Source organism: Lycium barbarum, chromosome 7 (genome assembly GCF_019175385.1).
Source record: "Lycium barbarum isolate Lr01 chromosome 7, ASM1917538v2, whole genome shotgun sequence".
NCBI classification, from domain to species: Eukaryota; Viridiplantae; Streptophyta; class Magnoliopsida; order Solanales; family Solanaceae; genus Lycium; species Lycium barbarum.
The window spans coordinates 103273551-103286299 of NC_083343.1; the positions used below are offsets into that span (position 1 = coordinate 103273551).

Genomic DNA, 12749 nt, shown 5'->3' on the forward strand with positions numbered 1-12749 from the left:
GAGACATACATTAGGGTTTTGTATGAGAAGTTCACCCCTTTTATTCAATAAAGAACTTTCAAGAAAAGAAGTCATGCATTCCAAAATAAGATTTTCAAAAGAGACATACCTTAATTTGTTAAACAAGGTTTAACAATTCACTTTTCTAATGAAGAACACTCAAACCCTAGCTTGAATCACTTTGGAAGGAATTATGTTGCAAACCCTAGTTTTTGGTCACAAAATCATGTTAAGAGTCATGAATTTGATGTTAAAATGAATTAGTAATGTTAAGGATGTCCCTACCTTTTATTTGAAGACTTGGGGGAATGATTTTCGTCCTTAGGGTTGTTTAGAAAGTGGAGGAATAAACAAAACAAGGGTCCTTTTTATATTTTTCTGGTGAAAACGGGCCAAGGGACGCTCTGAAGGACGGACCGTCCTTCGTGTTACGGACCGTCCCTTAGTGGAAATTTCCAGAGAGTTTCTGGAAATTTTGGAGACGTTACGGTTCATGTTACGGCCCGTAACATGTGTTACGGTCCGTAACGTCTTACCGTTACACAAGCCAAATTTCCAGCGAGGACAGGCTTCAGTAAAATGAGCATAACTCTTTGTACGTAACTTTTCTTGGGCTGGGCGACCTACCGTTGGAAAGCTATTTCAAGGATCCACAACTTTCATTAAGGAAGTGTTTCCAAATTCACAACACATTTTCATGAAAATCGCCCAGAAAACAGACCTACCAAAACTTACCCGAATTTAAGAGGCCTTAAGGACTTCACTAGTTGGTTTGATTTTAAAACGACCATCTTTCACCCGAATTCATCAAGAATGGATTCATATAGATATAATATCACCTTAATGCTAGATGTTTACACATTCACACCTAGTTCAAGTTTACGGGGTGTTACATAGGACTTCATAAAGTAGCAAGGATTGCTGCACGCCTGACTAGGGCTGAGTTTTTGAGAAGATCTCAAAAATTCGCGCCGTCAATCCACTACAAAGAGTTTCGAATAGGGTCAGAAGTTTTGAGAAGCTCTCAAAATTCCTCATTTACTCAATACTGTAAACTGGGGCAAAAATTTTGAGGAGATTCGGCATGAGAATACGTCAATCGAGGTTAAACTGGGGCAGAATTTTTGAGAAAAGGTCTCAAAAATTCCCGTGAGGAAGGAAGAACCCCAGTCACGGAAGAAGGGGTCTCCCTTATTCAAAGCACATGTCATGACATTTAATCTTACCGCATTCAAAATAATGCATTTATTTTGCTACAAATTAGATACTTTTATGGTAGTTTTGCGAAACAATTTTTTACATACTGAAAATAAATTTATCTTTCGAATACCGGAGCCGAAGGGGTTTCGAGTCCAGAAAGCCAAAATTGCGACAACACCGGCAACACGAATCAAACTTTAAATAGGAAAAAGCTAATTCCTTTCTGATGCAGGTCCCCAATACATCGGAAGACGATCCTTTTTCTAACTTTGTTTACGTGGGGGGAACAGTTGGCCGAGGAAGATCAAGACCACTGCTGAGATCAGGTTCGAAAAACTATCTAGCCACGAGGTTTATGAAAGATCTGAATGCCATAGGGTAAAGTAGCTAGCCATGAGGGCTATGAAAGTTCTGAATGCCACTAGGGCAAACACCTGGCCATAAGGGTCCACAAATGACAGAAGGCCATAATGGCAAAATCACCGGCCAACGGGGTCGCGGTAAAACAATACGGCATACCTGACCAAGAGGGTCATAGCCGTCATAAAGGACGAAAGAAAGACGATTTCGCCAAAAGGGCCATATCTGTCATTTGCATTGCTTTTTCTTATTTGTCAAGAGGGCCATTGCATATCTATTTTCCTGTTGCTAAGAGGGCCATTCATACAAATATGCCAAGAGGGCCATTCATACTAACATGCCAAGAGGGCCATTGCATATCTATTTTCCTACTGCCGAGAGGGCCATCACTTCTTCTTATTTGCCCAGAGGGCCATTCATACAAACATGCCAAGAGGGCCATTCATTCAAACATGCCAAGAGGGACATTCATACAAACATTCCAATAGGGTCATTCATACAAACATGCCAAGAGGTCCATTCATACAAACATCCAAGAGGGCCATTGCATATCTATTTTCCTGCTGCCGATAGGGCCATCACTTCATTTTATTTGCCAAGAGGGTCATTCATACAAACATATCAAGAGGGCCATTCATAAAAACATGCCAAAAGGGCCATTCATACAAACATGAAAAGAGGGCCATTCATATAAATATGCCAAGAGGGCCATGCATACAAACATGCCAAGAAGCCATTCATACAAACATGCTAAGAGAGCCATTCATACAAACATGACAAGAGGGCCATTCATACAAATATGCCGAGAGGGCCATTCATACGAACATGCCGAGAGGGACATTCATACGAACATGCCAAAAGGGCCATTTATTTCAATTGTTAAAAGGGCCATGCATATAAACTACTGAATGAAGCAATACAACAAAGCGATGTAAAACCAGTCATGAGACCGCAGTATACAGCCCCAAAAGACAAAGCTATGTAAAAATTATTGTGAGACCGCTGTATTAGCCCAAAAAGGACAAAGCGATGTAAAATCGATCATGAGACCGCAATATTCACCCTAAAAAGACAAAACGATGCAAAACCGATCAAAAGACCGTAGTAGTCCCCCGAAAAGACAAAATGATGTAAATCCGATCAGATGACCGCAATATTCGTCACCCAAAAAATCAACGTTACTCAGTAGATGGAAGCAGATTTATAGCCGGCAAATAGAGTAGGCTGATCAAGTCAAATCCAGGTAGATTGCAGAGCAAACGTGAAACTTTTTCTTCCGTAGCCAGTCGAGATAAGGTGCCTATGAGAGTTAAGCTCTCCGGCTGGGACTTTGAACATCACTCCTCACCATGCTCAGCCACACAAGATTTCCTATTTGCTTATATGTGCCTTATTTGTTCTTATTATTTTGCTACCGATGGGACACACACCGACACACACAAAGGCAGTCCCACATAAGGAATGACCTTTTTCTTCCGATCGAGTCGAACTACAAGTGACTTAATTAACAAGAACATGGATATGTAGGCCAACTCAATGCCAGAGAGTCAGTCACACTCCTACCAATCACACCGAAATTTCCAGCTTGACAGCCGAAAAATTCAAGAAATCATAATCAGGTCGAACTACAAGTGGCCTGAATTCTCATGAAACCTGAGATATGTAGGAAACCCAGAAATCAGGGTCTGGTCATATATTTTGAAAACTGCATGAAAATGAGAGGAGATATAAGTTGGGTCAGTAAAAAATCAGGGTTAGTCAATTTTCGGTGCTCAGGGATGGTCCCGCCATCCTCGAACACCAAAGGGGCAGTTGTTGAGACCCAATTTTTAACCTCCCGTAATTTTCTTTAATTATCCAGAGTACTTGAAATATAAACCAGAGGGAAATATGTTTTTAGAAAGTCAACATAATTTTCTAAAATTTATTAAGGCTATATTTTTGCCAATTTTGTCTGATAAGATAATTTCTATAATATCATAAAATAATTTAAGTATTTTTTACAGTTATTACAGTTTTGCTAAATTAGTCAAGAAAAGAGGATAATTTTCCATGATTATACACTTAATTGTCTAAATTGTTTAAATAGCAATTTACAAAGTATTTTACTCTGTTTAATACAAGGAATCTATTTAATTAAGGTAATTAGTCACTTTTATCCTTAAATTCTTATTTGATCAAATTATTGGATTTTTATCATAATTAATTGAGTTTTAATTGTAATTAATTTTGAAATTGCCATCAAGCGGCTATAATTAAAATAATTAATTATTAGCCAATTATGACAATAATTTAAGCTAGTCAATTGAATTAAGATCTTTTGAAATTTTTTATTTATTTATCCTTATTTTATTGCTATTATTACTTTCCTTTTTGAATTAGACCAATTAGTTTAAATGGGGTCTTATTATTAAATGTCCAATTAGTGGACATCGTTTTAAAATTGGGCTATTTATTGAATTTTGTGTTTTTGCTGAGATTTCTTTGTGAAAACCTAGCCGCCATGGGGTGACACCCTTCTCTCCTACGTCATCGTCGCCATTTATGGCAAGTTTTCAGGCGGGCTGTGTTTTTTCAGACTTGGTGTCGCTAGAACGTAAAGCATTAATTACTTGAACTCAATTTCACCTAACACCATCCAAACACGGTATTACCTCTCCATTCCCTGCACCTTTTACACTTTCAACGGTAATATCCTGCAAATCCTTAATTGTTTTTGGTGGTTTGCAATTTTGAATACTCAGTTTTTATTGGTTCCTGAAGAACCCCACAGATTGACCTATTCCAAGTCAGATCTGACCCTTCGCTTGTTTTTTTTTTTTTAACTAATCTCGACCTTACAATGTGGGGTTGTGAGGAGGAAATCCTATTTATAGGGAGTTGTCCCACATCGGTTAAACTAGGTTTTTGAAGTTTTGGGGATTCCTATTTAAAGGACCCTATTTTTCATTATTTGAACAAGTTTGAGTATATTGATATTCAAATATACTCAGAAGACTCGAAATACTTAAAGTTTTCAAAGAAAATATTTGAGATCTTTAGATTTTCTGAGTCAAGTAATTTTTTTTTTTAAAAAGAAATTGTTCTTGTTTGTTTTGCTGGGTTTGTGGCTAAGTTTTTGGGGTTTGGAGGAGCAAAAATCTCCAAGTTCGATCTCGATATAAGGCTGCACTTGCAAAAGGTAAACCTCTTTTTCATTTTCTAGAATTTGTCTGCTTGTTATATGTGTGTGGAAACTGCTAGTATAGTTATGTTGTTATTTTTTATTTGAATTAGGCTTATATGTGCTAAGTTAAGTCATGTCCAGTTATGTTTTTCCATTTACTGGTTCAGTCATGTATTTAATGTCTACTTAGCTTTTGTTTAATGTGTATTTAGTTTAAATTTCACTTAGGCTGCACCTTCCATTATGCTTAAATAATTTAACTCCTGTGGTATTTAGAGCATAGTAATGATGTCTCTCCTATTAAACTCTTTGGTATTTTTTGACTCATTACTGAAGACTGTTGCTTGTTAAATGAATAATAGTAGTAGTATATATAATTAATAAATTATATAGGGTGGACTAAGGGATTATGATTCATCATGTGACTAGTTAAGGTTTTGTTTACTAATAGACAGTTGGTTTAATAAAATGCATTATGTCTTTATCTAATTGGAGTTTCTTTTTAAACTGAAAATTTGTCAACTGGTAGGATATATAACAAGGTAAATTCTAATAGGATCTTGTGTTCAATAGTTGAGTTTAGGAATGAGTTGAAACATCCAGATCGGGTTTAATAGATCACTAAGTATTTTTTCATAAAGTATTTAAGTGTAGAAGGCTTAGGTTTGATTATATGGTAGAATGATAAGTGTGCTCTTTAAGCATTAATTTGCCAGCTTGGGGAAATTAGATGTATGTGTGTGAATTGTGCTAAAATTGGTATAAGAAAATAAGCTCTTACATTTGAACATAATAGCCCATTTCTGTACTTGCCAAATATTCCTATTTACTAAAACAAACATCTCTGTTGGATGCTACTTGCTTTGGTTGAGTCTATATTGAATCTAGGTATAGTTTGATGATTCTAATGGGTCTGAGTTAGCTGCTTACTTGATTTGATATAATAGTTTGTTATAATTCAAGCTTAATATGATTGGTTCTTCCTGGTTAACTTAAAATAATGGCTAGCTTTTGGTTTAGTTTCCGTGGTCAAATTTAATATGATAGTGTTATTATGAATTTGTGTTTAGCGTGCACAGATTGATTTCTGATAGAATTTGTGTGAGGTTATTCTATGAGTCATGTCCATAAGATTAAAGGATGTGCTAGACAACTGTGATGAATCACTAAAACTATTAGACATGTCTCTGTTGACAAGTTAATTAGCTATTGTTGTGCAACACTAATAGGTTCCACATTAAGCTGTTTGTTTCATATTAAAAAGGAAAAATTTGTGTCATATGGGGATATGTTTTGAACTTGATTAATGTGCCAAGATTTCACTTAAGTCATGCCTGTTTCAAAAAATGTGTTGCTAAAACCCAAGGTGGCAGTGCTGCTTAATTAAACATGTTCACATAAGATAACCTAGTTTTAGTTTGTTAAGTACATTAGTTGCAGGAAGCCTGATTTAATTTTTCTTTATTGAACTTGCTTATGTGTTAGTTCAACCTGTTTGATGTTGTGTTATACATTTAGTCTAGCTTAATTTTCCTAGTCAGAGGTGCCTTCTGTGAGGTGTAGTTAAGTTGATCATTTTGGGATAGCCTGCTCTAGGCATGATTAATTCGAGAAGTCTGTTTACTGACATAGGCAGCCTAGTTGTCTTTGCATATTACCCACTCAAACTTTCTTGGTATTTCTGTTCTTTTAGTTCAGCCCCCCCCCCCCCCCCCCCCCCCCCTATTTTTTTTTAAGTTTTCTTAAGAAGTATGTTATAACTGCTTGCTTCATTCCTGTGTGCTGTCTAGTCTACATGTTCTTGCTAAACTTGAGTTCTTGTGGAGCACTGTTTGAAAGGTGCATTTCTCCCCAATTTTATCCTCTTGGTTGTTTATAGCTTTGTGTGATTTTAAAGGCAAGAAAATATGGTTCTTTGAAAGCTCTAAATTTGTCCTCATGAATTGCCTAATTATTGAGCCCATAAAATAAGTTGGTTTCATTTTTGTACAAGTCTAAGTGTTTGAACTGCTCATGAGTCTCATGTGGTATTATTTGGTCACTAGTCTATTTAGAACTGTTAAGGTAAACAAGTCCTATACATGAATCTCAGACAATAATTTAATCATACTTTTCCTTGTGGTTTGTTATTATGTTTAAAGTAAGTAAGTGAAGCCTGTTTTGAAGATCAACATTTGATTTATGGTGAGGGGTAAAGAATGTCCCGTGATGACTTTATGTTATGTTCTAGGGAGGTAAAAACTGTGCCCTATTAAGGAAGTCTTGTCTGCCTAAATAGTAACGACAAGTTGGAAATATGGGCTTTCTTTCTTTCTTTCTTCCTTTTTTTTTTTTTTGCTGTGGGATGTTGGGTATATGCTGATTTGTTTTTTTATATGAGAATTAAGTAACAACCCCTGAAAATCTTACCTCTACCTGCTATGTGCCATTTATACTTGTGCTTTGAGCTAGGGTTACGCCCAATATACCAGGTAAACACAGTTGGTATGACTCTGGTATACCAGGATCTGTATATTTAGTATGAGTGAGGAATATCACCTATACGAATTAGGAATTTTTCTTTTGATTCAATCGATACCCAGTTGGGCTTGGTCTTTTACTGGTCTTAATATACTGGGCTTCCATTTGCTTACCTCTGCTACTCCCTTTATGATTGGAATTTGGGCCTTCACTTTCTTCATCTCTTTTAAAGTCGAGTTCAGTTGGGCCACCAATGTTTCGGCCAGACCTTTATGCCATGTTAGCCAAATTAATTATATGATTGTGTTCTATGTGTGTGGATAGGTAAATCTAGCTTTTATTTGTAAGCCTTGTATACAAAAAATATTGAACACTCCCTCTCTTATATACTATGAGTTTAACATATAAATGGGGAGGCAAATTAGCACTTGGGGATTAAGCTTAAGCTTTCCCGGATGTCTACCATGCCTGGGGTTCCTAGAAACCCCTTGGATCTTGTATGGCATTAGGAATAAGAGGGTGAAAGCTTTCCTTTTTGGGGTATTTTAGTGTCTCCATGGGTGTGTATATCATGGTATATAAGCTGATGATTATGTATATTCACTTATATGACATTGTCTATTTTTTAGTCAAGAAAATGATCCTGTAGATTTTTTAATGTTGGGCCAGTTTCTGTACTGTTTTAATGGGCTTTAGAATTGTAAGGTTGTTAGTTATATGCAAATTCGGGCCTATCTCTTTGTTGTTTTCAGTCTACATGGGTATATATGTCTAGTCAAATTTCGATTCCATTGAGTGATGTATATTTGAGTTACATACCTTGTATATTTTTATTATATCAGTTTCCTTTATTTAAGCCACAGTCTAAACTTCCTAATCTGTATTTCCCCTTTCTTTGCTAGCATGAAATACTATTCGTTGGGCGATTTCTATTTGCATAAACCCATTGGGCTAAGGGTCCAATAATCCTTTCTTGATCGAGTCCGTGGAAAAAGCGGAAAGGGAAGCTAATGTGATGAAGGCCTATCTATGGGTAAAAATGGAGGCTGGTGGGCTTGGTAGGCCCACCAGCTTGATTTCCTGTCTTTTAATTTCAGTTGTATATCATATATGGATGTAAATACTCATGAAAAATATTGAAACCCCTATGCATGTGTAGAATTTAGGAGAGCAACGTTTAGTATTTTAGGAGGTCGCTAAACTTTTTTTTTTCGAAATTGGGATTGTAATTAGTTTTTGCGTGACAAGTCAAAACTTAGCTTTGATTCTAAATGTTTTTTTTAAAAAAATTGGCTTAATGACACAGTTAGTGGTAAAAAGTGGAAAAAAATGGGATTTTGGCTGACTGAAAAGGGGAGCAACGTCCAAATGATTCTTCAAAATGGTTAAGTAATTTTGGGCCACTATCCGTGATTTTTTCAAAAAAAAAAAAAAAGTAAAAAAGAAAAAAAGAAAAAAGAAGAAAGAGAGGGCAACTATTTGATATTTTTCGGGGATTAAAACTCTGTTGTAATAAGTTTCTTTTGCAAACCCAAGGAACTGTTTTGAACCAGGGTTAGATGTATTGAAAGATAAAGATTTTGCACATTTTTTGAATCTGGAAATGGGCTTTGAACTTAACAAAAATTTGATAAAAATAGTGACTGATTTGGGCTTGGAAGTCTGAAACCAAATGGACTGAAAATGAGAGAAATATATGTGGACCAAGAATGAGGTATGATGGATTTTGGATTTGGAATATATTTGGACCTTATGGGCTTCAAAAGTGATAAAATTTGGACTGAATAAAACTTTATTTTTTTTCTTATATATGTATAAATATAGAGATAATACTCATATTTTCTTATAAAAAATAAAAATCCATAAGAACTAAACTCATCTTATTAGGACTAGAATATAAGCGACTCTACTCGGGAGAAATCCCGAGTGTGTCCTCGTCCGACAATAAAGTGAGTTGAACACTTATGTGGATTTTTAAAACCCAAAAACCCCTTTTATAAAGGGGCCTTTTTGCCATATTTTTCCTGAAATTATGGTATGAATATGAATGACATTTTTTTGTGAAAAATTTAACTTCTATAAACAAATAAGTACATTACTCACACATTGAGGCTTGTAGGTCAACCGTATTCTACAGATCTTTAATACTAGGGGGCGTAAAACCTTCCCTAAGGGATCACAGACTCCTTACCTTGAACTCTGGCTTAAAAGAATTTTACTAGAGTGATTGTGAGATGACCGATGTCCGATGATCAATTCCAGAATCGTTAATTGTGTGAAACTGATTGATACATTGTTGGTACTTGTGATATTGAGCTTGATTGTTGATGTTGATACACGCATTGCACACATTCTCATCCATTCATGATGCATGACCGACACCCGGTGATGATCCGGTATCGTTGATTGAGTGAAACTGATATCTTGATAAAACTCTTTTACTTGAGTGATTGTGACATGGCCGATGTCCGATGATCAATTTCGACATCGTTGTTACATGGCCGACTCCGATGATATTTTTGAAATCGTTGTTAGTGCTTGGAGTCCGCGGGTCCCTCAGAGTGGTGCCGGTGAGAACCCCCCGTAAGCAAAGATCCGGGGTCCGGTCTGTCTGTTGGGCAAAGATCCAGGACGGGTGGCACATAGACTTCGCGAGTCACGCTGGGTTGTGCTACCGAGACGTCGATATTTCCATCTGGAGTAAATGTGTACACCTCATTTGCATGGCATTGCATTGCATTGCATTGATACACTATTGCATTGCATTGCATTATGGCTTGATTTTGAGATGTTTTGGTGTTGTACTTGTGATGTTGGATTCTGGCGTGATATATTCATACTTGGCACCCTTGGGGATTAGATGCTTTACTTAGGCGATGACAGGTGTTTAGATCCGGATTTATTGTTTGAACTTGTTGAGGTATCCCATGGATCGCCCGGAAGGTTAGTTATACGTTTAGCCCTATGTGATGTAGGGTAACGGGTGTTCTAATGATGAGTTGACCACTGGGCTAAGACGTAAGATTTAATGATATGGGAGTTCCGAGATCGTTGTGAGATTGACTGGTGATTATTTGAGTGAAATTAATGCTTAAAGGTATTGATGTACAGTGTGTGGTAGATAGACGTATGACTTGATTGGGTTGTTATCATGTTTATCTGTGAATTCTTTTACTGATATATGTTACTAACCATTGTCGGCCTATGATACTTACTCAGTACACGTGGTTGGTACTGATATTGAACTTGATACACCCTTTTTGGGGTGTAGATTATTTCAGGTGATGGATCAAAGAATATGTGAAAATACGCGGTGCCTATCTGGAAGGCCTCCTCCCACTTCATCCCGAGATGGAGGTTGAGTCTTAGATTGTAGTGGGAATCTGGAATTAAGTAGTCGCTCTTGTACCAGTCTAGACCAGGTCATGGGAAATTGTATCAAGTCTATAATCACGTATCGTTGTAAACATATAAACACTTGAGTTTATCGAATATATTATGGAGTTCTGCTGTATTTCTAATTATTTAATGCTTTAAATGATTTGTTGCTAAATTGGTATGTCAATGAATGAGAGGGTTCGCCTACCGAGGTGGGAAAGGTAGGTGCCTGCACGGTCCCGAAATGGGTCGTGACACGGGCAGCCCATGTATAAGTATATTCATGTGTATATCCATTTATACATATATATTGGGAGGAGCAATATTTTAAACAAATAGCCATAATGACAACTTTATTTTGCAATTAAGACAACTTTTAAACTAATTTGCTAATTAATTTTCTACTCTGCAAATATGGCCCTAATTAAAATAAACCATAAATTTGGCCATTTTAATTAAAGTAAAAAATTAGATTATTCAATTTATTATTTCAACTGCAATAATATGTTAACCATATTGACCTACTTGTGCAAATATTTTAAGTTAAGTGGTAAAATTGAATATTTATTTTAAATAACCAATTTCCTTGAATTTAAAAGAAGTGAAATATTTACTAAATTGATTTAATTTTTCTGGAAAACACCAATGTTGCTCCAATAATATGTAAATTAATTTCCAAATGACTTATAATATTTATAGAGATTATTTCACCAAGTTGAGAATGGCAAAGTATTATCTAAATAATTTTACAAAATCATTTTGGTTTCTAAAAAAACATTTTTCACTCTGTTTAATATTCAAGGACTGGATGGTTAAAATAAATTATGGGAGGTTAAAAATTAGGTGTCAGCATGTAACGACCCTTCCAGTCGTTATGGAAAATGTAGGATCACCCCACCAAATAGAACCTTTCCAAGGGTAGAACGAGCTAATAGAAACTCGATTGTATAAGTCTAAGAACTGAAAACGTGACTTGTTTGTGATTCTTGCTTGATTGTGTTGAGTCCATCCGGGGGTGACATAGGAAATTAGAACTCCGTTGGGAATTCCCAGGCCACGGGTGGGTTCGTATGGTGTTTTTATATATACGTGCATGTTTTGTTTGTGGTTGTGAGGCCTCAAAGGAAATGTTGGATGGTAGAGTGAAAAACGGGAAAACATTGCGAGCTTACTGCCTCAGAGGTACCGCTGCAGCGAGGTAGGTACCACTGCGGCGGGGTAGGTACTGCTATAGCGGTGAGACTCCCGCCGCAAGCGGTCGGTTAGTGTCCCAGTGTCCGCTGTGGCGGGCAAAGGACTATCATAATGATGCTGCTATAGCGGGATCAGGCCCGCCATGGCAGAGGTGAGTTTCCTATAGCGGGCACTTGGCCGCTATAGCGAGACCGCTGCAGAGGTGAGTTGGCGGCCGCAGCGGTCGATGGGGAAAGAATTTCGGGTTTTAAACACTTAGTTTCGAATTATTTATTCATAAAACTCCAACACAGTTCGCCACAAGCACCTAGAGCGTATTTCCAAGCTAGGGAAAGAGTATTCTTGAGAGGTAAGTCTCATCCATCCCTTTCAATCATTACGTATGATCTTCATGATTATCATCCCCTTTATGGGTCTTTAATGGTGAATTAGTAATAGTAATCCTATGTTATACCCCTACCAGGAGTATGATTGGCACCGAACCCTAGGCCGGGAACCACCTGACTTATCCGTTACTTTGAACATTATAAACCATAACTCAAAAAACACCTGGACGCAGAAAAAGCCCAACATAGGAATATTTGATAATTCAGCACATATGTTCATATGCGGACCGACAAGGTCGCCACAACATAACGTATATCATAAAGCTGACAGTAAAGTATCGAGAGCTCAAAATAAGGCCGACAAGGCGACCAATATATTATACAACAATATGAACCAGTGGAGCTATAAAACATCTAACTGTACACACACGTCTACGAGCCTCTACATAGAATACAAATGATCATAAGGACAATACTAAATAGTCTGCAGCTCCGAAGCAAGTGGAGCGCTCTTGAGAATTAGCTGATAGAACACCTACGGGTCTGATCCGTCTCCCTGCCTATTTGCGAGCATGACCGCAGCGTCTACAAAAAGGGACGTCAGTACGAATAATGTACTAAGTATGTAAGGCATGAATAACAACATAATATAGATATGAAAGGTA

At 36.9% G+C, this 12749-nt stretch overlaps 1 long non-coding RNA gene across 1 annotated transcript; it reads left to right on the top strand.

Moving 5' to 3' along the window:
• Positions 1-4017: 4017 nt before the first annotated feature.
• LOC132603671 (uncharacterized) lies at positions 4018-10691 on the top strand. The gene is made up of 3 exons (XR_009568481.1): positions 4018-4741; positions 8089-8219; positions 10458-10691. It is a non-coding gene; the product is annotated as an uncharacterized LOC132603671 (long non-coding RNA).
• The last annotated feature ends 2058 nt before the right edge of the window (positions 10692-12749 follow it).